Source organism: Lutra lutra, chromosome 7, assembly GCF_902655055.1.
Source record: "Lutra lutra chromosome 7, mLutLut1.2, whole genome shotgun sequence".
Lineage (NCBI taxonomy): Eukaryota > Metazoa > Chordata > Mammalia > Carnivora > Mustelidae > Lutra > Lutra lutra.
Window position 1 is genome coordinate 41,148,230 of NC_062284.1, and position 23,567 is coordinate 41,171,796.

Sequence of the window (23,567 nt, forward strand, 5' to 3'; positions counted from 1 at the left end):
TAGCCACTGAGTCTGTGATACTTCACTCTAGACTAAAGGACAGGTTTTTCTGCCTGTACCTGGACTCTCAAAAAAAAAAAAAAAAAAAAAAAAAAAGAATAAAGTTGTTAGCTAATGCAAGGGGTTGGGGAAAAGGGAAAAAAGGGAAACAAGGAGAGGCTGCCCTCTTTCTGTAACTGCCCAGCCACCACAGAGGAAGACCAAACTCACACTCAGCGCTGAGACACACTGTGGATTATTGGGCTTAAGCCTTTTATTTAATATATGAAGAAATCAAGCCTCAGAGAAGTCAAGAGTTGACCCAAGCCAGATAACCAACCTAATCAGACTGAACCCTTGTGTTTTTCTTCTCTTTTAAGATGCCTCCACCTCAAGTGAAAAGCGAAACTGCAACTTCTGTTAAATCATGTTTTTATCATCTCTGAACACCACAAACTTTTTACACACTGTTTCCACTCCAAGCTGATTATCTAAGTGAAATCTCTCATTCTATCCTGGCGGTAAGAGCCCAGAGAAATGAGCCCCAAGAGCAGGCCCATTACCAATGTACTTCGCAAAGTTTCTCTAGTTTGCTAAGAAGCACTTCAGAGCCCCAAGTTCATCTCTCAGTGTCACAAAAGAGCAGCTGCTCTTGCATGAATGTCACCAGTGCAAAACAAAAGAACTCAGGTTGGGTAGTAGAGGTCATTGTTAAGAACATGGACTTCAGAGCCAACCCAGGCCTGGCTGAACCTTTCTCTTGACTCAGTCTCTTCTTCTGAAACACCAAGTGAATTTACAGCACCTATTTCAGATTATTGTTGTTGGAATAAAATGAGATAATAAGAGAATGCCTGGCATAGTAAGTGTCAAAAAGACACTAGTTACCATAGTTATAGACATAGTTATAGCTGGGCAAATGAATGTATTATGTGCTTGGACTGCTTTTTATTGTTTTTATTTTGGAAATCAGATTCTGCGATTTCTTTTCACGAGTGTTTAGAAATTGAAGTTCCAACAGAAGTTGTGAACAAAGATTATAATGAAAACAGCACATTTCCTGACATAAATCTTTTTTTTAAATCTTAATGGGACCTCAGACCAAGTTCAACCCCAGGTAGGCACCTTGGCAAGGTTGTTATTCTGTTCTCCCCCTAGTATGCCATACTGGATTTCCTTACCAATGTTGCATTCCTTCTCTGCTTTAATCGGCCAGCATGGGTACTGTGAGAAAAATGTAGCAATCACCCCTTTCCCCAACAGGTATACTAGTTGCTCCATTTCTATAACAAACTCATCCTTCACCAGCATGAGCCCTTTGCCTGGAGTCCCTTCTACAGCGGCTCTCCCCTCTGATGGGTCCATATCTGGAAGTTTAGAGCATTATGGTCCCCAAATATTGAGGGGGGCGGATGTTGAGGAGTCTGGAAGCATTTGGTGTTTGAATAGGAGGGCAAAACCATCTAATCTGAGCACGTTTACAGTGTGGTAGCATTGTGAACCACTTTCAAAACATGAAACAGGGGAAACAACCCAACTGCAGCTTTAACTCTGGCATATAGTTACCAAGTTACTAACAGTTTGAACTCATCTTTATTAATCTATAAATTCATGCAGAATGTATTTTTTTCTTGCTGTCCTCCAAAATACTGAGCTCCTATCAACTACAGTTGAAGTTGGTTTTTGCTTGAGGGTACTGCAATTTCTATGCTTTTGAAAACTAAAGAGAAAGGAAGGGGGAAAGCCCAAGTGACACTTTTCCGTGCAACTTTGCAAAAATGCTCCTCAATCCCAGGAGTCCCCAAGTACCACATAAGCAGCCACTTGCACAGCACTGCAATAGAGGCCTGTTATTAGTTATTAGTCCCTAAGGTTAACAAACTCTCCTGAAAGGGACTGTGCACTGCGGGTTATTAGGGCGAGTAATCTCCTCAAATGATTGGCTTCACAGAAGGCCCAAGGTTTATTGTAAAAGTAACTCATTGTTGAATGTTAGAAAAAAGAAACAGTTGTAAAGGACTGATAATCAACAATGTGATATCAGTATGATCTCAAGTTAATTATATATATCCCTATATATACACATTTATATAACACAAAATACAGCTGTTAGTATTTTCTGGGTATGGCTACTTTTTTTTCACTTCTTTTACAAAACTGTATTTGCTCTTTCTGTCTACAATAAATATGTATGGTAGTCACTGTTTAAAAAGAAGAACCAAATCAACTATAGAAAAATAAACAAAATAAAGCATTCTGGGGGTCACAAGCAGGGGGAAGGGAAGCTGGGCTAATATGAGCAGAATAACTGTTGCTTTCATTGATGGCCTGCTAATGTCTCCTCTTAGCTGGCCTGTCAAGGAAAACTCCATTAGGACTCAGGGGCCTGAGGGGCTCAGTAGCGATATTTATATATTACACCTAACATGTCTGCCATATTAGAGATTTCAGATTCTCACCCTCCTACATTAACAAACTCTGAATCTATGCCTAGCACATTTGCTCTTTTCTTTGGCAAAGGAAATTCCCACAAGAAGTAGAAACACTAAATTTTTAACAGTTAATTCTTTATAATTAGGAATAGAGATATATTCTCATTAGTGCTTTGCTGTGTGAAATTCTCTGAGTTGTGTGATTTTTCCTGGAGCCACATTTTCAGATTCTTTTATAAGGCAGTGGCAGCCAGTGTGCTCCACCAACTGGCAAAGGAGTGAGAAGAGAAACCCACCAGAATGTCAAGCTCTACTTGGTTAGTGAAAAAGAGTAAGCAATTAGGAGAGTGGGAGAGTACCTAGTCTCACAAAAACTTGGAAAGTAGGTTTTTTTGTTTGTTTGTTTTGTTTTTAAACTACCATTTGTTTTTATTTTATTTACTTTTGTTTATTTTACTGTCTTTCTTTAAAGTAATCTTTACACTGACATGGGGCTCACACTCTTAACCCCCAAGATCAAGAGTCACATGCTCTATCAACTGAGCCAGCCAGATGCCCCTGGAAAGCAGGTTTTCAATGGTACTTTATAAATTTGCTTAAATTCTACTGGTGTTTTAGGCCTTGGCTTAAATGTTATTTCTGCAAGAATGGCCTTCCCAATTCCTCAGATTAGTTAGTCCCCCATCGTACCCTATCACTGCACTTTGTTTTTATCATTGTGGTATATATCTCTGCTGCAATCAAATAATTACATGTGCAAATGTTTGTGTAATTATCTGTTTCTCCCAAAAGACAAAATCTTTTGGGGCAACAACCTTAGCATCTAGGTCTATGACTAGAACACAGTCACATATTTATTGAACCACTGAATGAATAAATGAATGAGTGAATAAATGAACAAAATATTTTTCTAGCTTTTATCTGTAACCTCTTTTTACTTTCTGGCATTCAACTTCATATTAATTGCTTACCAACCTCATAATAATATAAATTAAAAATACGTATTGAGCACCTGCTAGTTATTGGATATAAATGGTTCTTCACCTTTTTTTTCAGTGCTTTTCAAAAGTTAAGGTGGAGTGGTTATGCTTGTTGCTTTCATACAAGATATGAGGGACAAGAGAGAGACTCAGCAAATGATCTGTCCAACTAACATCACAAAAATCTGGAACCACAAATGTAGATGCTTCTCATGGTACTCACTGACCATCTGAAATGCACAGGTCCTTCGCTCCTAAATGCTAGAGAAATAAGGGTGAGCAAGACAGCTAGCACCCATTTTACCAAGTCACAGCCATTCACACAAAGGAATAGAAAGAGGACAAATGAATGGATGGATGGGAGAAGGAAGGTATATTCAAATACAGCAATTTTGAAGGAAGGTATATTCAAATATTAGGGCTAAAAAATAAAGATTTTGAGCTTGGCTGTCTCTATAAAGTCCTCAAATCACCACCCAATTATACTTCCCATGGAGCAAAACACATAGACCATTAGGTTTTACTTAGTTTCCTTTGGAGTTTCAACAGAGATAAAATTTTCTTATCTGTGTATTTTCTCCTAGCAATATCTGGCTCCATTTGGTAGATAATTTGACTGCCACATCATCTGGACGTATTAGCTACACAAATGTCCCAGAAAGCCAAAGACGTCATGAATGACCACAAATGACACTTTACCGCCTGGACTCTAGGCCCTGGAAACTTTGAGGGTTATGGGAGAGGGAAACCAAAAAAGTCTGGATGATTTCCCATCATGCTGAAGGAGGAAAACAACATAAGCAAGCATAAACTCTAGTAACCTTATAAATATTTCTAACATAGACATTTGATTGACTATTAAAAGGAAAGCAAAATGTAGATATGCATATGTGAGAAGAAAGCACCACACAGTTCTCACCTGTGATTCTGGATGTTAGCTCGAGTTTCTAAGTTTCATCCTCGGCTACTTCAAGGAAAATCCATCCTTCCTTTTCAGTAAGTGTTTCTCCCAGTTTACCATTGCTTCTTGATGAAGATGGATGGATCTGCATCCGGCATTCTAATTAGATTAGAGAATAATGACCAGGGAGATCTTAGGGAATAGAGGATAATTTATTACTCACATTACTTCCACCCTAAGTGTTTAGAAGTAAACTAATTCCTCCAGATTTCACTTATCACACTCGGAAAATACAAGTGGGAAACAAGGAGAACTTCTAAGCTTTCGCCCTGTTAAAATGGGTCATGGTAGGGGCACTTAGCTATTTCTGGCCATGTCCCTTAATTTTCTACCCAGAGAATAATATTATCTGTGGGAAAAGGGGATGGTGGCTGTTGTTATCATGCACTACAAAGTGACATGTGCTAGACATTTTTAATCTCCAAATAAACCTTGTGAGGTAGATGAAATTATTCCTCTCATACAGAAGGAGAAAAAACAGAAAATCCAGAAAGTACCTTGCACAACTCATACAGTTGATATATCATGGAATAAGAATTTGAACTCAAGTCCGGCTCTAAACCTATGTTCTTCATTGCCCTGTTGCCTTCCAAAAGACCACAATTCCTAATTGGCCCACATAATACCCAGCAACTATAGCTGGAACATCACAGTACCCAGAAACAATCTGCAAGTGACAAGCGATAATAATAACTTCATTCATTTCAGGGCCAGAGCCCGAATTAACTAGTAGCGGGGCTGTGGTCACTAAAGGTGGGGGACTAGAGTCCTAGCACCAAGAGGTGGAGGTCTGCTCCTTTGTCCATGTTTACACATCTCCTTGGCACAGGCCCTCAGGTTCTAGCAGGCTGTGCTGCCCTTAGGGGTGAAGCATATGCCCCCTGCCATTCTGAGAGTTAAAGTGGCCAATGGATTTGCTTCCTTTCATTTCATCAACCAGTTTGCTGTTCAGTTTTGCGGACAGAAGAAAGAGGTAGCTTTGGTGAGATGGAAAGAGAATTCGCCAGTGACTGAACCATTTCTTAGAAGGAGAACTTTGGGCAAATCACTTAATAGCATGACCTCCAGTTTCCTCTCCTGTAAAACAAGACTGATGCAATGTGCCTAATTCAAAGGTGGGATCAGATATGACTATGCATGAGATGCACAATACAGGACAAATGGACAGAAAGAACAGAGAAAGAAGAAATTTAACATTGATTTGACCCTCTTGACATGCTAACCTCCTATATACCATGTCTATACACTTGTATACATGGCTTCATTTATTTGTCACAGCACTTTGTCCAGGTAAACATTATCACCCCTCTTTTTAAGATGGGAAAACAGGACACAGCAAAATTAACTAACCTAATCATGGCTCACAGCTAGTCTGTAAGAGATCTGGATTTGAATTAAGATGAGATTGACTTGATTTCCAGAGTCCCACACTGTCTCTCAATAGAAGCACTGGGAACACTGTTTTATAAAGTAATGAGTTTTCTTTCAGGTGAAATCATCAAATAGAGACGAATGGGTGCAAAGTTGGCACAGATTACTAGCCAGTGCCCTCAAACTCTAGAATTTGTAATTCTATAGGTCTTACTTTCATCTATTCATCAATGCATTCATATCCATTATTAAACACATATTATTACCTATTATGTGCCAGAGCAGCTCTGGATTCCAAAGCAATAAACAAAACAATCAATAAGAAAATAAAGAAAAATCATTTCAGAAAGCAAAACTGCTCTGAAGTCAAGTGAACAGGGTCACATGATAATGAGTTCCTGGGAGACTGTGGGGGGTCATGGGGAGAGGCTCTTTTAGATGGGGGGGGTCAAAGAAGGCTCTGTGTGAAGGGGGTATCTGAACTAAGGTCTGAAGATGAGAAAGAATCAGCCATGTGGAAACAGCAGGGAAGAGCACTCCAAGCAGAGAGAACAATAAATGCAAAGGTTTGGAGGCAGGAACAAACTTGCAAATTAGGGAACAGAAAGAGGGAGACTAGTGTGGCTGGCCTGTGCTGAGCACTGGGGAGAAGGGAAACACACCAGGAGCTAGAAGAGGCAGGCAGTAGCCTGGTCACATGGGGCCACAAGGTCTGAATTTTACTCTAGTTGTCCTGGGAATCTCTCAAAAGAACCAAAATAAAGGCCTTGTATTTGCTCCCCACTACAGATAAGTCATACAAACTCCCTGCAAGTCAGCATTTCCATTTTCCCGTAGAATGGAGGAGCAGCACAATGAATTACCTAGGTCTTCAAGGATTCTGACTGTATCTGACATAGATCTATCTACTCACATCTGGACAAGAAAGTAAATTCTCTCCGGCAGGCACTAGCCAGTATCACTGAGAGACATTCAGGCTACAGATGAGAAGTTTCCTTCTTTGCCGCAGGCCAAAATAGTATTTTCCTGCGTAGCTACTGTCCTGGGCCGTCCCTGTGCCCTGACAGTGGTTGGCACTCACAAGTACCCAAAACCATGATGTCACTCTTATAAATTTTCACTTGCAAACAAGCATATCATCACCTCCTCCAAACCTTTCTCCCCTTAGCAAAAGAGACATCAGAAACTCACAGTTGCGGTATAAACTGGATTTGGACTCAGAAAGATGATAAGTTAGAATTCTACACTTTGCATGAAGGGAGTTAAAGAAACTCTTGGAGCTCAGTTTATCTACAGAACAGTGGTAGAAAAACAAATTCCACACAAGTGCTGTAGAATAAAAAACAATGATGACAATTGTGAAAGCACCCTGCATAGTGTTCTACCATGTATTACATGCTCAAAGATGTATATTTTTAAAAATTGGAACAGCTAAACCTTGCCACATAAACCTAGGATCAGATAAGAAACACCATCTGGGAATTTTTATACCTATTGCATCCTGTATCTATGCAACAAAAGAAAGGGAGAATGAAAAAAAAAAAAAAAGAAAGGGAGAACAAATCTTAATTCAAAACATTACTTCAAAATACAAATATCTTCAGTATCAAGAAAATGCAAAATTTAAATATTAGAATCAGCTAAACTTGGGAGATAGGAAAATGAATAATAAATGCAGGTAAAAATTTACAGTTCTGTTTTATGCATACAAGGGGAATAATTAACTAATCTCAAAACATGTAAATGAGGGCTTAGAAGCATTTTCAAAACACCACATCCAATTCCAGTTACATATGCAGAATTTGCTACATTATAATAATTAGGTTTTTTTTTTTTTACAAAAGATTTATTTATTTTGAATAGAAGTATTAAATATTATACTAATTACTGGTTATTTTACTTTGTACCCAGGGAAAAGAAATGAATATTCATTAGCTCTTTAAGCTACTGATCCTCCACCGACTAGACAGATTTCAACATCATCATGAAGCTGTGGGTGGGTAGAAAATGCTCCCTGTAAAACCAGGCTCTCACTACAAATCACAGCCCAATGTATTCAGCTAATGTGTACATGCTAGTATCCCCAAGTGAATTTTACTAACATTGTACTCTTAGAGTCCCCAGCTGAGTAGCCAATGAATGAGAATAACTGTTAAATTGACAGTAAGCATTAAATTGATCATAAGACAACAGAATTTTTCTGTCTACACAATCCAGTGATCTCAAACAAGACAATTCCTAAAATACTAAACATGGTTTTATACAATAAAACTAACATTGTCATCTGTCCAAAATATGCCTAGTTCATTCCAAAAGAATATTTCAACATAAATATTTCAACCATTTTTTAACTTGGCTTTTGATCCTATTTTAAGGAAAATATCTACTCCAAAAGACCAAGGTTGAGATTTTAATTTATGAGGTATTTTTGCTGTAGCTCAACTAGCTCAACAGGCAAATGTTTTCTTTCTTTTTCTTTCTTTCTTTTTTTTTTTTTTTTTTCCTCGTGAAGGGGAAAACCAGGCAATAGATTTCTCAAGACACTAGTCTGGTTAACTTTTTTTTTTCTTTTCCCAGTCATCTATTATTGGGTGGTAATTCTCAGTTCAAATACAACAGGATTCAGGGGTATCAGGCAAAGGTCATGTTCTGGAATGCAGAGTGTGCCCTTCACATAGGGCCCACTTCAGTAGTACTTGCACAGCCACTCATGTTTCAGGTCCTTGTAAGAAAGGCAGTAGTTGAAAGACACAGAAACTGCTAGCACCACAGATATCCCATTGATGCTCCCTTTTTCACACTGACATACTTGTTGTAATATTAGTAGTAGACTTTTTGAAAAGCTCCAGCAGTGCCTTTAGAGGTGAAATCCCACATCAGTATCCAGTTTAGCAGCTCTCCTAGTTTGACATCCATGGGCTGCTTCTCCTCCACTGGTATGACTGATGCCATCTTGGAGTCTTGGGTACCTGTAGTAAGTCTGGTTAACTTTTAATTCTTGCTCAGTTTAAGGTACCTCTGTGTTGGGAGTTCTCATGTGGCTTGATTTTTATTTTTTGGTTTGTTAAGCTTTGCAAACCAATTTATTGCTCAAGTAACTCCCTACCACGGAGGAGGGGAGGGGTTGTGGCTCTAGGGGGGAATGGGTCTTACAGAAGGGGCTTCTAGTTTCCCTCCTGGCCTTGTCTATGATGTTGACATCATAGTGCAGCACACTGGGCAGACTGTTAATTATACCAGACTGGGCTAGGAAAGGGTGACTAGATCAGAGTGCATACAGCAATGCTGCCTATACGGAAAACAACCCTGGGTCCTACCTCCACATGGGCAGAATGTCAGGATAGAGATGAAAAGTATGTAAATCACAATAGCTTGAGAGAGTTAGCACCTGAGAAAGTAAAAATTCCTCACCGTCTAACACAGAGTACAAGAAGGGGGTGTGTCTCTATAAGAAGTTTCTTATTTCTGGGTGTTATCACAGAAGAGGACTCACTCAACAAATATTTACTGAGTAACAAGCATGCACTGTACTCTCTTGCTACTTAAGTGTGGTTCCTGTACAAACCACATCCACATAACTTGGGAGCTTCTTAGAAATGCAAGTTAAAGGGTCTACTCCAGACCTACTGAATCAGTATCCCAAGGTGACTCATATTAGTTTGAGAAACGCTGCTAGACACCATGTTAGGTGAACTACAACTCTCTACCACTGATGTCCATTTAACATGTTACAAAAATAAAAGTCTAGGTCACACATCTGCCAAAACTTGCTTATGTTCCAACTCACTGTGCTAGGAGCATGGCATAAGTATTTACAGTGATATGAAGTAGGCAAGGGCCTTTTATAAAGATCTCATATGCAAGCCAGGATATTTGCTTCAAGGCAAATAAGGATGTCTCAACCCACCTGATACAGGTAGACCAAACAAGGCTCCCATTTCTATATTCAGGTTGGAAGAGTTTCCCATATAGAAACTCCAGACACTAGGAAGACCTAGGAAATAGAGGCTGGTCTCATCTGGTTTCCAGCTGTAATGAGAAAGGCTAGAAGGAAAATTATCCAATTCATTTAGTCAGCTAATTTATTTAGGTCTTTCACTAGTCCACAGCCCTTGCATGGGAGAAATCACATGAGCTAGATAAACATCAGGGAGAGATGTCTCCACTGATTTCATTGGATAGTAGTGTTACATTTTATCTTCATTTTCTGCTCTAATAGATGCTGGTAATACTTCTTGACAGGTTGTGTAGAGACACAGATTTTCCAAAGCCAAATGGAAGTGACTTTAAAGATATTGTAGAAATTAATGACCCATGAGAGTTTTCTATGGACTTATATCTACTCTCCCTGGAGCTTCCTCCATGTCAATCTTTATCAACTTGTCTCTTTCCCAGCATCTTACTTTAATATTTTTCTTTTAGTTTTTAATTATGAAAGCATTGTATAAATTCATGTTTAAAAAAATTCAGTTACAAAAATATTATAGTAAAAAAGTGAAAAAGCTCTTTTACTCTCCTACCCAAGAATAATTACTGTTAACACTGGAACACATTTTTTCAGACCTTATTCAAATTTACATTGCATATGCATATATCCACATGTAGTAGTTTTACATACTTGGACCATACTTTATTATTATGCAACGTTTTTTTTTGCTTACTTGCTTTTTTTCCACTTTATTTTGGAGATGGTTCTCTCTCTTACCATATATTACATACATACAATTTCTTTTCTTTTTTTAATATACATATAATTTCTAAAGAGTTGCATAATGTTCCATAAACTAGATCTATCCTGATTAATTTAATCATTCCTCTACTGATGAAGATTTGGTTTAGTTCCAATGAGTTTTTAAACAATTCTAACAAATTTTCCAGATAATCAGATGTAAGAGCAATATGTGAAAATCAAGAGCTTTCTATATATTATTAATAAGTAATTGGAATATATAATTATTAAAAAGCCCATTCACAGTAATAGAAAAGAAGTGTGCAAGGGCAATATGAAAAAAATCTATAAAATGTTTTGAGAGGTATAAAAAACCAGAAGAGTAGAGACATATACTTTGTTTTTAGATAAGAAGATACAATGTTGTAAACATATCAATTATATCAACAATTATCTTTACAAAAATCAATGCAATCCCAAATAAATGGCAGTGGGATAGTTTGTACAACTCGACAAGCTGGTCATAAAATTATTTTGGGACAGTAAGTGTGAGCCAAGTAAATTGGGGGAGGAGTAGAAAAACACAGTTAAAACTCCTTCAACTTTGGTGAGTAGATTTGTTTTAACTCTAATACCACGTTTTGCCCAGTGCCAGCACAATAACCATGTGTTTGAACTGGAGGTCCAAGAGAGGAAGAGAGAGAGTGAGAGAGGGAAAGAGGGGGAGAGAGAGAGAGAGAGAGAGAGAGAGAGAAACGGTGGGGGGGGGCAGGAGAAAATGTATCAAAGTGTAATTTAAGATAAATTTGCAAATCAAATTTCCAGAACACTACCACTAAAAAAACAACCAGTAAAGTCAATATATTCTTTGAGACTAATTGCCAATTACAGTCAAAGTTTAGCAGTTTTTGAAAAGAACATAGGTTCTCTGTTGGCTAAAAAAGAACACATATGGGCGGCGCCTGGGTGGCTCAGTGGGTTAAGTGTCTGGCTCTTGATTTCAGCTCAGGTCAGGATCTCAGGATTGGGAGACAGCCTCAGTTCAGGCTCTGCCTCTTGAGAGTCTCTCTCCCTTTCCCTTTGGCCCTCCCCCTTCAAAAAAACCCACATTTATTTATGGTCACATTTGTTATTTCATGAAAAAAAAATACATTTTTGAATCTACATGGTATGTTGATTCCTAAGGATATGAGCATTTGAGTCTTTCTTTGGTATACTTATTTATTTTTAAAACACACTTAAGTCGTTTTATTTATTTATTTATTTATTTATTTTTAATAGTTTATTTATTTGAGATAGAGCAAGAACAGCAGGCAGAGGGAGAAGCAGGCTTTCCACTGAGCTAGTAGCCAGACATGGGGCTCGATCACAGGACTCTGTGATCATGACCCAGGCTGAAGACAGACACTAAACCGACTGAGCCACCCAGGCACCCTTTCAGTTCATTTTTTTATAGCTGTGATTAATTCCCCCTTTTTTCTCACTCTGTCTTCTTCGTCTCTGTTGTAATTATTGTTCTTCCTCCTCCTTTCCTTCCTCCTTCCCTCTTTTCTCTCTTCTTCTCTCTCAGTAAATTATTACTTTTTTTTAGGGGGAAAGGGTAGAAGGAGAGAGAGAGAATCTTAAGCAGGGCCCACACCCAGCCCAATGCAGGGTTCAATCTCATGACCCTGAGATGATGACCCAAGCAGCAATCAAGAGTTGGATGCTTTACTGACTGAGCCACCCAGATGCCCCTCAGTAAATTTTTAGAAGCAAATCCCAGACATCATGTCATTTCAGCTCTATTTTACTTCAGTATGCATCTCTAGAAAATATGACATCTTCCTACATAAACATATTACCATTTTAATACATGTGAGTAAATGTAAAATTTTCCAGATATCATCTAAGACTTAGGTATGTGCAGATTTCTCCAGTTTTTAAAAATATTTTTGCATTTGGTTTTATGGGATCCACAAAACCATTTAAAAAAAGATAAAGTCTTAATCTAAAATTGATTGTCTCTCCTCCCTTGCCTTTATTATTTCCCAGGTAACTGACTTGTGAAGAAACCAAGTGTATTGTGCTAGAGAAGATTCAACATTTTGGACTTACCTGTTTATTTCCCTGTAATGCAAGTTGATTGCTCAATTCAATTCATCCCTCATATTCCCTCCAAATTAAAGTTAACTTTAAAGGTTTGATTAGGGGGTGCCTGGGTGGCTCAGTGGGTTGGAGCCTCTGCCTTCTGCTCGGGTCATGATCTTGGGGTCCTGGAATCAAGCCCTGCGTTGGGCTTTCTGCTTGGCGGGGAGCCTGCTTCCTCCTCTCTCTCTGCCTGCCTCTATGCCTACTTGTGATCTCTATCTGTTAAATAAGTAGGTGAAATCTTTAAAAAAAGAAAAAAAATAAAGGTTTGATTAGATATAGGTCAATTCTTTGGCAAGAATAATTTATAGTCATAATCTGTACTTCATAACTGTATCATATGAGGAGGCATGAACAGCCTGATGCTAAGACTGATCAATGGGTTGGGGCATTTTACTTTACTTTACTGTAAAGTTTCCAACAAAATTTTATCTAATGATTTGCTTGGTTTTTTATCCAATGGTTTTATCCATTGATGACTACTGCTCCAATCTATTATTCATTAAAGATTAAAAATGCTGAATTTCTATTATTTCTTATACTTTCATTATGTGGGATTTTTCTATAATGAAAACCTTTCACTCATCCCCTAAGGCTATTTGATTACCCCAATATACTGTTCATACATAAAAGACAAGATAAATGTTTAATCTTCCCATATGATTGACACCTTTTAGAGTAAGAAGCTACTGTCCTAATTACTTTCAATGATGCCTCCTAGGGTGTTTCTGTTTGTTGGCTTTCTCTTTTTGTTGTTGTTGTTAAGTATCATTATGGAATCTACGTAAGCAATGTTTTTCATTTAGTAAAAAGCATTACTTTTTTAAAAGATTTTATTTTTATTATTTATTTGACAGATCACAAGTAGGCAGACAGACAGGCAGAGAGACAGGGGGAAGCAGGCTCCCCACCAAGCGGAGAGCCTGACAGGAGGCTTGATCCCAGGACCCTGAGATCATTACCTGAGCCGAAGGCAGAGGCTTAACCCACTGAACCACCCAAGCACCCCAAGCATTACTATTTTTGGATGCCAAAATCTTCCCAACCTTAGCCAAGGAAGCTCCTTCATGTTTGCTCCTTGTATCCCTCTGACAAGACCCACTAATCTTTTCTTAAAGAAAAGATTTATCTTTTTATTTATGTATTTCATACACACACACACACAGGATGGACAGGAGGGGCAGAGGGAGAGAATCTCCAGCAGACTCCACCCTCAGCCCGGAAGCTGACTTGGATCAGTCTCACAACCCTGAGATCTTGACCTGAGCTAAACAAGAGTCGGTTGATAAGGCACAAGGCATTTGAGAGACGTGTTATAAATTTCCTATCCCATACCTAGAATTAATCATTCCTCCAAGGAGTCTTGATTCCTTATGGTATTTAGAAACCACAATTTGAAAATAAGAGGTGTGTTGTGATTGGGCTTTGCAGCTTTTTTCATACTTTTTTACTTAACAAAGCTAGGAAAATTTCATTTTTAAAAAAGGAAACAAAATATTGAATTTATACTGATATTTTAAATGTAATGTTTCAAGATTTTATATATGGCTATCATTAAAAAGACAAGAAATAACAAGTGTTGGCCAGGATGTGGAGAAAAGGGAAGGCTTCTGCACTACCAATGGAAACATTAATTGGTGCAGTCACTATGAAAAATAGTAGGAAGGTTCCTCAAAAAATTAAAAAGAATTACCAAGTGACCCCAAAATTCCATTTATAGGCATATATCCAAAGGACAGGAAATCAGTATCTCAGAGATATTTGAACCCTCTTGTTTTCTGCAGCATTATTTACAAGAGCCAAGACATGCAAAAAACCTGTGTCCACTGACAGATGAAATGGATAAAGGAAATGAGGTATGTATATATAATGGAATGTTATTCAACCATAAAGAAGAAAAATATACTACCATTTTTCAACAACATGAATGGACTTTGAGGGTGAGTCGTTTACTAAATGAAATAAGCCAGAGAAAAATAAATGCTGTCTTACATGTGGAATGTAAAAAAACTGAACTAATTCATACAGAGAAGAGACTAGTGGCTGCCAGAGATGGGGAAAGGGTGGGGGAAATGGGTAAAAGTGGTCAAAAGGTAAAAACTTCCACTTGTAAGATAAATAAGTTCTGGAGATGTAATCCACAATATGTTGACCATTGTTAAATATGAATACTGTATTGTATATTTGAAAGCGGCTAAGATGTGTGCCTGAGTGGCTTAGTCATTAAGCCTCTGCCTTTGGCTCAGGTCATGATCCCAAGGTCCTGGGATTGAGCCCCGCATCGAACTCCCTGCTTAGTGGGAAGCCTGCTTCTCCCTCTCCCATTCTCCCTGCTTGTGATTCCTTTCTCACTGTGTCTCTCTGTCAAATAAGTAAATAAAATCTTTAAAAAAAAAAAAAAAAGAGGCTTAGAGAATAGATCTTAAAAGTTCTCATCACAAGAAAAAAACCTTGTAATTATGTGATGTGATGAATGTTAACTAACCTTATTGTGGTATGTGTGTGTGTGTGTGTGTGTGTGTGTGTGTGTATAATCATTTTGTATACCTTAAATTAATACAATGTTATGTGTCAATTATTTCTCAATTATATCTCAATAAAACTGGGAAAAAAGATTTTTGCTTAACTTTTTTTATGTTTTACAATTATTTCTTTCCTCTTACCCTAAAAATCTGGGTTTCTAACAACATTAACATACTTAGGTACATTATTCTATTATTTCTCTGATGACATATGATGTAGAGCATCTTTTGATATGCTTATTTGCCATCTGTATATCTTCTTTGGTGAGGTGTCTATTAAGGTCTTTGGCCCAGTTTTTTTTTTTTTTTAAAGATTTTATTTATTTGACAGATGGAGATCACAAGTAGTCAGAGAAGCAGGCGGAGAGAGAGAGGAGGAAGCAGGCTCCCCACTGAGCAGAGAGCCCGATGTGGGACTCAATCCCAGGACCCTGGGATCATGTCCCGAGCCGAAGGCAGAGGCTTTAACCCACTGAGCCACCCAGGTGCCCCTTTGGCCCAGTTTTTAATCAGGTTATTTTCCTATTGTTTCTATTTTGGTTAACAGTCCTTAACCAAATGTCTTTTGTAAATGTATTCTTCTGGTTTGAGGCTTGTCTTTTAATACTCTTGGCACTGTCACTCACAGAGCAGAAATTTTTAATTTTAATGAAGTCTAACTTATATCAATTTTTTCCTATAGGTGGTGTATTCAGTACTATGTATACATAAAAAGTCATTGTTACATCCAAGGTCACCTAGGTTTTTTCCTATATTATCTGCTAGGAATTTTATAGTTTTGCATTTTATGTCCACATCTGACTCAAAGTTTTGAGTTAATTTTTGCAAAGTTTGTAAGGTCTGTGTCTAGATTTATTTATTTTTTTATGTGTGGAAATATAGTTGATCCAGTACCATTTATTGAAGAAACTAACTTTGCTCCATGTTACTGCTTTTGCTCCTTTGTCAAAGATCAGTTAACCGTATTTATGGGGGTCTATTTCTGGGTTATTAAGTTCCATTGATCTATTTGTCTGTTCTTTCATCAGTAGCACATTATTTTGATTACTGTTGGTTTATGTTAAGTTGTGGAGTCAAGTGTATCATCCTCCAACTTTGCTGTACTCCTTTAATATTGTGTTGGGCTGTTTTGGGTCTTTTGCCTCTCTATGTAAACTTTAGAATCAGATTGTTAATATCCACAAAATAACTTACTGATATTCTGAATGAGATTGCACTGGATCTATTGACTGAGTTGGGAAAAACTGACAACTTGACAATATTGAATCTTCCTGTCCATAACCATGGAATATCACTCCATTATTTAGTTTTCTTTGATTTCATTAATCAGTTTTGTAGTTTTCCTCATATAGATCTTATGCATATTTTGTCAGATTTGTGTGTATTTCATTTGGGGGGTGGTAATGTAAATGGCATTGTGTTTTCTATTTCAAATTCCACTTATTCATTGCTGGTATATAGCAAAATGATTGACATCTGTATATTAACCTTGTATCTCACTCCCTTGCTATAATTGCTTTTTAGTTCTAGTTTTTCTGTCAATTCTTTTGGTTTTCTGTAGACAATCAGGTCACCTGATTGTCTAAAAAAGACTATTTTACTTTTTCTTTCTCAATCTGTGTACCTTTTCCTTTTCTTGCCTTATGTATTAGCTAGAGTTTTCAGTGTGATGCTGAAAATGAGTGATGAGGGGAGACATTTGTATTTTGTATATGATCTTGGAAAGTTTTGAGTTTCTCACCATGATGTCAGCTGCCAGTTTTTTGTCATAGTCTTTATCAAGGTGAGAAAGTTCCCTTACGTACCTTGTTTACTAAGTTTTTACCATGAATGAGTGTTGGATTTTGTCAAATGTTTTTTTCTGCATTTATTGATATGATCATGTGATTTTTTTAACCTGCTGATATGATGTACTACATTAATGGATTTTCAAATACTGAACCAGTATTTCCTACCTGGAATAAATCTTACGTGATCATTGTGTAAATGCATTTTTGGACTCAATTTGCTCTTTTACTGTAACATTTTTCTCTGGTTTTATTAGGGTAATGCTGTCCTCAAAGAACAAGTTAAGAAGTATTCCCTCTGTTTCTATCTTCTAAAAGATATTATACAGAACTGGTATGATTTCTTCCTTACATGTTTGGCAGTATTCACCAGTGAAGCCACCTGGGTCTGCTATCTTCTGTTTTGGAACATTATTAGTTATTGATTTAATTTCTTTCATAGATATGAACCTCTTGAGATTGTTTATTTCTTCTTGTGTGATATTTGGCAAGTTGTGTCTTTCAAGGAATTTGTTCATTTCACTTAGGTTATCAAATTTGTGAGCACAGAGTTGTTTGTAGTACTCCTTTATTATCATTTTAATGTCCATAGGATCTGTAGTGATGTCCCATCTCTTATTTCTGATAGTAATTTGTGTCATCTCTTTTTTTTCCTAGCCAGCCTGGGTAGGGGTTTATCAATTTTACTAATCTTTTCAAGGTGCCAGCATTTTGGTTCATTAATTCCATTAATTTCCTATTATGGATTTCACTGATTCCTGTTCTAAATCTTATTACTTCTTTTCTTCTCCTTACTTTGGATTTAAATTGTTCTTTTTCTAGTTTTCAAAGGTGAAAGTTTCAATGATTAATTTCAGATATTTCTTCTTTTTTAATATATGCATTTAATACTACCAGTTTTTCTTTCATTATTGCCCTTCACTCCACTGCATAAATTTTGATTTTTTAAATTTTCATTTAGTTCAAAAATATTTTTCAATACATTTCACTTGAGATTTCTTTTTGACTCATGTGTTTATTCAATCAACAAACATTTTATTGAGCTTCTGTCCTGTACTAGGTACTAAGGATACAAAGTTGAATAAAACATCTTTCCTTCAGAAGTTCTTTCTAGTAGAGTAGAAGGATATGGGAACCATTAACTATAAATGAAATACGATAATAAATACATAATTGGGATAAGTACATGTTATTCTGGGGAGAGAGAAGAAGGAAAATTAAACCTGGCCTAGGGAGTCAGAAGATGCTTTCTTAAGCTTCTTTTACTCAAATGTAACCTTGTTCCTTATTTTCTTTGATGGTTTCATTCAGGATTAATTTACATTTTTATCAATACTTCCACAACACTTTAAAATTTAAAAAAATTTTTTTCATTCATGTATTGACTCTCCTTTTTTTATTCAAGGTTTTTTTTATTATGTTTAGTTAGCCAACATATAACATAGTTATAGCATAGTTAGTTGCATATAACACCCAGTGCTCATCACAACATGTGCCCTCCTTAATACCCATCACCCGGCTACCCCATCCCTCCACCCTCTCCCTTCTGAAAACCTCAGTTTGTTTCTCTGGAGTCCAGAGTCTCTCATGGTTTGTCTCCTTCACTTATTTCTTCCCCTTCAGTTTTCCTTCACTTCCCCCATGGTCCTCCATGTTATTTCTTTGCTCCACAACACTTTTATATTTATCAACTATATCAGCTATCACAGTTTATTTTTTTAAAGATTTTATTTATTTATTTGTCAGAGAAAGACAGAGAGCATAAGCACAGGGAGCAGCAGGCAGAGGGAGAGGCAAGTTCCCTGTTGATGTGGGACTCAATCCCAGGACCCTGAGATCATGACCTGAGTCAAAGGCAGATGCTTAACCAACTGAGCCACCCAGGCAACCACTACAGTTCATTCACATGAAATTGTAAGTTTCTTGAAAGCATGGTACAGATCTTCCTCATCTTTTTTTTACTTCCTCATCTTTCTATTTCTAGGATCCAACAGTGTCCACAATACAACAAAGCTCAGCAAACTTTTTAAATAAGTGTATGCATGTATGGATGGATGAATGAGTTAATATACGACATTATTACAACTATTGTATTAGTAAAGCTATATTATTCATCAACACAATAATTTGTGCAGATATTAAAGCAATAACTTGGTTAACATGAAAAAAGACAGCCTTAAACACATGGATGAATATCAATAAAATATTAAAATTCATATTTTAAATAATGCACTGTACATACTTATTTCTATGTATGTCTTATAGAAAGATTTACCTTTACTTGTGCAAATACTTGTTGTAAATGTTCTCTCATACTAAAATTAATAAATACTCTTGTTCATTGTCTAAAGTTGGAGGATCACCTGGTTATATTTGAGGCTAACACAACCATTCAAGGTGGCTATTATAACCCCAAGAAGATGAACTCATACTTAGAATGATTGCCTTTAGGAAAAATCCCAGAGTTGTGCTGAACTATAAGATGGAAGGCCTTAGCAAAGGCCTTTAGCAAAGGCTCAAAGGGTAAAACTCTGACCTCTGACATTTTAATATTTTACATGTCTATAAGAGTCATAACACATGCCATTTCTAGGACTTCTCTTTGGGAATGGAATTAACATTCTTACACTAACTGGAAATGGCAAATTCTTAAATTGTTAATAGCTTCCCCAGGCTTTTGCTCCTTCACAGTGCATTCTGGTTCCACAGTATGAAAATATTGTGATGTATGCTCATCAGCCTATAATCCTAAATCCCTTTTTACTACTGAAAACAACTTTTGGAATAGGGATTAAACTACAGGGGTCCACTTCTGAGCAAGAAGTATTTTAACATGGAAATCCATTGCACATTTTGTACCTGTTTTCTTAAATACGGACAGATAACACATCTGGATTTTAGGCTTATAAAATCTATTTTGCTAAATACAATATCATGTTTAGTGTATAGTAAATCCTGCCAGTTGTCATGGTTTCAGTGCTGGGGAGGAGGAGTGTTGGTGGCAAATGCTGCCTGTTGGTAACTAAGTATGTAATGGAGGTGACACTGAATGGGGAAGGAAGGGGTGAGGCTCAAAAAATAAGACAAGAATATAAATGCAACAACCTTCAAGAAATTAAACAAAGACATGGAGGCAGAGGGAACATAAGGTAAGGAAGTATTCAAATCAAGTAAATACACAAAATGAAAGTGGACAACCAATTAGAGTTGAAATTTCCCAACAATAACCGCAGAGAGGGAAACACCATTTATATGTTCCATGGTGTCCATGAGAAAAAACAGATGCTCAGCATAATTAAAGTTTCTCACATATGTCTTCATGAAAAGCCCACTGTGTGCAAATGGAGATGTTACATGTCATTTACAGAAACTTCTGAAAATCTTTAAAACTAATATCACATATTGTTTATATGTATTAATAGCACATAAAATGTGAAAAGGAAAGATACATACCAACTCTAGGATAGTGGTTACTTCTAAAGTTGGGTGGGGGAATTGATAAACTATGTTTATAACATTCCGTTTCTTTTTCAAAAATGAGACAGATAAAGCAAAAAGTAAACTTCTCATGACACTCTTGGGCCTATTATTTTCTGTTGAAACAGGTCATAAGCATAAAGAAAAATATTTAAAGAAATATTATGAGCAATGTATTTCAACAACCTCAAAGTAAATACAATCATTACAAGGTCTTACAGTGTTTTCTTTTTTAGATTTTATTTATTTATTTATTTGACAGAGAGAGAGAGAGAGAGAGAGAGATCAAAAGTAGGCAGAGAGGCAGGCAGAAAGAGAGGGGAAGCAGGTTCCCTACTGAGCAGAGAGCCCAATGAGGGGCTGGATCCCAGGACCCTGGGATCATGACCTGAGCCGAAGGCAGAGGCTTAACCCACTGAGCCACCCAGGCACCCCTACAGCGTTTTCTTTTTAATACTGCTTGATGAAAACTAATGGTAAATGGTTGAAAGAAATGCCAATTCAGTCTAAGCAACCTGGTAAGATGGGGAGGTGGTTAAAATCATGCCAATAGGATAAATGACTATTTGGTGCTCTGGCCAACCCCAGCAATGGAGAGTACCAAGTTAGGTAAGGGGATGAACTTCCTCTCCAGAATATTCTCCATAATGTGTTTCTTCCTAAGATTCTGATAAGCAACAGACAGTGGTAGGTTCAGAGTTTTATTCCCTGCCAAGTATTTATTTCTTCTGTTAAGTTTCATGCCTTGATACATGCCAAGTTGGAAATGAACAGATGTCCTCCACAGAGGGTTGTGGTGTCTGATAAGCAAAAGTGCTTGGATATAAGGCCCCCCATGGCAAATAGTACTGTTGGTATCTGTGGGCAGAGATTGCTTGGACTCCAGGTGGGTTGTGGGAAAAACACCAGATTTCTATGAAGAATCATATCACTATCATTTTTATTTAATTTCTTTTTTCAAATGAACGATTTAATCAATCATAACTGTTATATTAGTATATTTTTGTATGAAGTTTGATAAATGCATAAAACAAGAGAAGTTTGGATAATTATAGTAAACATTAAAGAGCAGAATGTAATAGCACACCTTTATTGTATTCTTAATTATTGTGTTATTTTCATTTTAACACATCAGTAGATTAATAAACAAGTTCACTGGGGGCGCCTAGGTGGCTCAGTGGGTTAAGGCCTCTGGCTTCGGCTCAGGTCATGATCTCAGGGTCCTGGGATTGAGCCCCACATCGGGCTCTCTGCTCAGCGGGGAGCTTGCTTCCTCCTCTCTCTCTCTCTCTCTGCCTGCCTCTCTGCCTGCTTGTGATCTCTGTCAAATAAATAAACAAAATCTTTAAAAAATAAATAAATAAACAAGTTCACCGGTATTGGGCATTTTAACTTCCACTTTGGCATTAAAATAGTAATAATGCTAACAATTCCAGAAAAACAGCCATAGTTCTAGAGATCTGGATGCATCAAATGCTCCTATTAACTCCCCAATTCCTGTTATGAAGGCAAAGGGATGATGTTACAATTTCTCCTTCCATCTGCTCTTTTCCTATCAACTTTCCAAACTTCCTGTGATAATCGCTTTAACTGACTGCAAATATATAGTAATTGGAAGTGGGTCTGTGTGATTTTCCTTGCTCTGCACCCCTAACTACTATCTCTGGGAATGATTATAACTGTACAAGCTACCTTTTCTAGGGAAGTCCTTTATAAGCATTCAGACAAGCAGCTTTGCTTTGGTATGTTGTGGATGCTAGAGAAACCATGAGGTATGAGCCTATGTTGCAGCCCCAGTTACACTCCCCTCCCCCTCAAGTCAAATATTTACTAACACTCTTTCATAGGCCAAAAAATCCTGAGGTCTGGACCATCAAGATGTTGTGTCTCTAGTCTAGATCAGTGGTTCTGAAAGTGTGGTTTCACACCATCAGCATCAGCATCATTTGGAAACTTGTTAGAAATGCAAATTCTCAAGCTTCACTCCAGCCGTGATGAATCACAAACTGGGGGTGAGTACCAGCAATCTGTGTTTTAACAAACCTTCCAGATGATTCTGATATTTTCTAGAGTTTGAGAATCATAGATTATTCTCAATTTTGGTCCATCAGAGGTGGTATAGTACGAAGAATGTGAATTCTGGAAGTAGACTTTCTGACTTCAAATTCTAGGTCTCCCACTATATGCTACTGCACAAATTGCTTCACCTTTCTGTGCCTCGGTTCCTTATCCATAGAATGAGGTTAACAGTAGTATATCTAATCATAGGATGGTTGTAAGAATTAAATGGATTTTAAAAAAAAGATTTTATTTATTTATTCATGAGAAAGAGAGAGGCAGAGGGAGAAGCAGGCTCCCCACTGAGCAGGGGACCCCCCCCCCCGATGCGATACTCGATTCCAGGACCCCAGGATCATGACCTGAGCTGAAGGCAGATGCTTAACTATTTGAGTCACCCAAGTGCCCCAATTAATTGGATTTTTTAAATGATTATTTATTTAAGAAAGAGAGAGAGGGTGTGTGCAGGGAAGGGGGTGGGCAGGTGGGCAGAAGGAGAGGGAGACAGAATCTCAAGCAGACTCTACACTAAGCAGAGAGCCCAGTGTGGGGGGCTAGATCTCAGGACCCTGAGATCATGACCTGAGCCGAAATCCAGAGATAGATACTTAACCAAATGAGCCACCTGGGTACCCCTAAATGCATTGTTCTAATAATTGTCAGCTATTTTCATGAAGTTAAAAACAAGAAAGGATGATTTGGCTCAAGTTCTGCCTTTGTCAAACTCCATTACTTCTGTGAGACACAATGTCTCCTGTAAAAGAAACAATTATATCTGAACCACTCGTATCACTGGGCTGATGTGAAGACAAAATGAGAAAATGTGTAAGTCCTTTGTAAACTGAAATAGCTATTTAAGACAAGTTAGCAAACATGCCACATTCACCGATTTGATAGCGATTTTCCCCCTCATGCCCCATTAGGTGCGGTATAAATCCAATAAACTGTCTCAGTTTGTCTCCACCAACTGATCATTCTACCCACTTTTTAGAGAGCACTCAATTCATACTGAGAACAGCTGTCACAGTCTACAAGGTACTTTTCTAGTGTCTTCTGTAGTACTTCTTTAGATACCAGACATCTCTCTCTTTAGTGACATCATTCTTGCTAAATAAATGTTTGTTATTCCCTCAGTGGTTTCCATCTGAGTTGGAAATATGCCATAGTTAGCAGCATGACTTACTTGTTGATATCCTTCCAA

At 37.4% G+C, this 23,567-nt stretch overlaps 1 pseudogene; it reads right to left on the bottom strand.

Moving 5' to 3' along the window:
- Nucleotides 1-8,363: 8,363 nt before the first annotated feature.
- On the bottom strand, nucleotides 8,364-8,675 carry LOC125105401 (ATP synthase subunit f, mitochondrial-like; annotated as a pseudogene).
- Nucleotides 8,676-23,567: the final 14,892 nt, after the last annotated feature.